This window comes from Myotis davidii, unplaced genomic scaffold, assembly GCF_000327345.1.
Source record: "Myotis davidii unplaced genomic scaffold, ASM32734v1 scaffold1484, whole genome shotgun sequence".
NCBI classification, from domain to species: Eukaryota; Metazoa; Chordata; class Mammalia; order Chiroptera; family Vespertilionidae; genus Myotis; species Myotis davidii.
Window position 1 is genome coordinate 81,592 of NW_006294873.1, and position 3,368 is coordinate 84,959.

Consider the following 3,368-nt stretch of genomic DNA (forward strand, 5'->3'; position numbering starts at 1 on the left):
CCATCACCCAGCATCAACAATTAATAATATAGCAAAGGTGGAGATTTACTGAAGAACAAGTACAGACTTTCACATGGGGAGAGGCAAAGAGAGTCCCAAAGTGGACTCCCAAGTAGGGAGGAGGAAAGGGTCCCACTGAGTTTTTCCCCCTATGGTTTATAAAGGCTACAGATCCTGGTTCCTTGTTATCCCCTCTGATTGGTCACTATTCCCTTAGACTGGATACTATAGTGCCTACTGGGCTCAAAAGTTGAACCTCACATGTGAGGTTCTCCCCCCACTACTTCCTTATTGTTATCCCCTTTGGGCTTTCTTCCTCTCCTTCTGGATGAAGGACTTCCTTCTCTTTATTTTGTAAATATAGATCTTTTGGTGTTTCCAGCTCCCTCATTCTATGGAAATGTACCTTCTGCTGCTCTGCAGCCTGTGCTTCCTCCCTGCTCCCTTTAACTTCCAAAATTTCTAAAATTTCCTAAACCTGTCCTATTTTACCCCTAAAATTCCTGTTTCAAAAAGATTTTTAAAAAAATGTTATGAATGAATAATAATATTGTTTATTATTTGAAGACTATATATAGTAAGGAAGAAATAGCATTTGTGGAATCTCATTAGCATTATACATGAAAACTTTTCAAATAGTTTTCCATGATAAAACAATTTTTCAGTATGTCAGTTTGTGAGTTGTTAAAAAAATGCTGGAGAAGATCCAAAAGGATTGTTTGAACAATACATTTTCATATATAAGACAGTCTTATCTACTTAAGTTCCTATTTTACTTCTTCAATATCAAAATGGGATTCTCTCTTTTTTATTGAATTTACTGGGTGACATTGGTTAACAAAACCATACACATTTCAAGTGTACAACTGAACAAAGCATCATCTGCACAAAGAATCTTGCACCCATTGCCCCAAGCAAAGTCCCCTTGTATCCCCATTTCCTGCCTCTTTGTCCCACCTCTCATTTCCTCTAGCTATCACTATACTGTTGTCTGTATTTATGTGTTATGTATGTTTTTTGGTTAAGCCCTTCACTTTCATTTATTTAGTTCTGCAGCAACCCTCCCCTCTGACAGCTGTCAGTCTGTTCTATGTATCCATGCCTCTGTTTCTATTTTGTTTGTCAGGTTATTTTGTTCATTAGATTCTACATATAAGTGATATCATATGGTATTTGACTTTTCTCTGACAGGCTTATTTCACTTAGCATAATTATCTCCAGTTCTATCCATGCTGTCCCAAAAGGTAAGAAAGGTAAGATTTCCTTTTTTTTTTTAATGGCCGACTAGTATTCCATGGTGTAAATGTAACACAGCTGTTTTATCCACTCATCTACTGATGGGTTTGGACTGCTTCCAAATCTTTACCATTGTAAATAATACTGCAATGAACATAAGGATACATATAATTTTTGAATTAGTATTTTGGGTTCCTTCAGATAAATTCCCAGAAGCGGATGGATGGGTCATAAGAAAGTCCCATTTTAATTTACCCTGGTCTACTCTGGGCTCTGCTCAAGGCTATAAAGTTTCAATTATAGAAGATACATAAATCCCAGGTACCAGCTTCCAGCCTGCCATGGCCTCCACTCAAGGCTACAAAGTTTCAATTATAGAAGATAAATAAATCCCAGATACCTGCTTCCAGCCCAAAAGGAGAGGCTGCGAGGTTGTGTCGCCAGAGGGGCATGGCCAGCCTGACAAAGGCCATTAGCCCCTCACCCAGGCTGGCCAGGCACCCCAGTGGGGACCCCCACCCTGAAGTTGGTGTAGCCAGCCCGAAAATGGCCCTCAGCCCCTCACCCAGGCTGGCCAGGCACCCCAGTGGGGACCCCCACCCTGAAGTTGGTGTAGCCAGCCCGAAAATGGCCCTCAGCCCCTCACCCAAGCTGGACAGGCACACCAGCAGGAAGCCCCCACCCTGAAGGGACTGTGGCCAGCCTCAAACAGCCATCATCCCATCACCCAGGCTGGCCAGGCACCCCAGTGGGGACCCCCACCCTGATCCAGGACACCCTTCAGGGCAAACCAGCCAGCACCCACCCATGCACCAGACCTCTACCCTATATAGTAAGAGGGTATATGCCTCCCAGCACCGGGATCAGCAGAGCTGCGAGGCCTCCCGGCACTAGGATCAGCGTGATAGGGGGCAGCGCCCAAACCCCCTGATCTCCCTGCAGCTCTGTGTGTGACAGGGGGAAGGGCCCCAACCCCCCCAAACCCCCCACGGGCCCTGCTCTGTGTATGAGCCATAACCTCCCCATTGGCTAACGTGGTGGCGGGAGCCTCTCCAGCTCCCTCAGCAGTGCTAAAGATGTCTGACTGCAGCTTAGGCCTGCTCCGCGCTGGCACGTGGGCATCCTCAGAGGGCCCCTGGGCTGCCAGAGGGATGGCTGACTGCCAGCTTAGGCCTGATCCTCCGGGGAGCGGGCCTAAGCCAGAAGGTGGACATCCCCCGTGGGGTCCCAGACTCTGAGAGGGCACAGGCTGGACTGAGGGACCCCCTGAGTGCACAAATTTTTGTGCACCAGGGCTCTAGTACTGCAATAAACATACAAGTACATATATTTTTTCAAATTAGTATTCCTGGTTTCTATCACTGTAAGCCTCAGTAAATAGACAATACTAGGCTTTAAACTTGCAGTTTTGCTTTAATCTGTTATTTCTCACATAAGTGCACACTGTGCTATTGTTCTTGATATAGTTTATTCTGACTTCTTGTACAAAATTTTTGTCTGAATAGCAATAAACACACTGTAAGGAAAATACTCAATATTAAAATAAAGCAATGTTAAATTTTTAAACTTACTGCACAGTTTACAAGTAGACATGTTAGATTTGTTACTGGAGAAAAAATATGTATAGTAGCAAATTCATAGAATCATTACTTTTAAATAAGGGAACTATGAAGCAAATATATTAGAATTATAAGTATGCATATACATACATAATTCTCTATATTTATAGAACTGTATATATACTTTTAAGTACAATTATAATATATAGTACTAGAGGACCGGTGCACAAAAATTTGTGCACTGAGGAGGTCCCTCAGCCTGGCCTTTGCCCTCTCGCAGTCTGGGACCCCACGGGGGATGACCACCTGCTGGCTTAGACCTGCTCCCTTTGGGATTGGGCTTAAGCTGGCAATCAGACATCCCTCTGGCAGCCTGGCAGCCCTCGGGGGATGTCCACTTGCCAGCGGGAAGCAGGCCTAAGCTGCAGTTGGACATCCTTAGCACTGCTGAGGAGGTGGGAGAGGCTCCCGCCACCACTGCTATGCTGGCAGCCATCAGCCTGGCTTGTGGCTGAGCAGGGCTCCCCCTGTGGGAGCGCACTGACCACCAGGGCACAGCTCCTGCATTCCCCT

At 45.4% G+C, this 3,368-nt stretch overlaps 1 long non-coding RNA gene across 1 annotated transcript in view; it reads right to left on the minus strand.

The window, feature by feature from the left end:
* LOC107184044 overlaps positions 1–3,368 on the minus strand; it is an 18,298-nt gene that overhangs the window by 749 nt on the left and 14,181 nt on the right. The window lies entirely within an intron of this gene.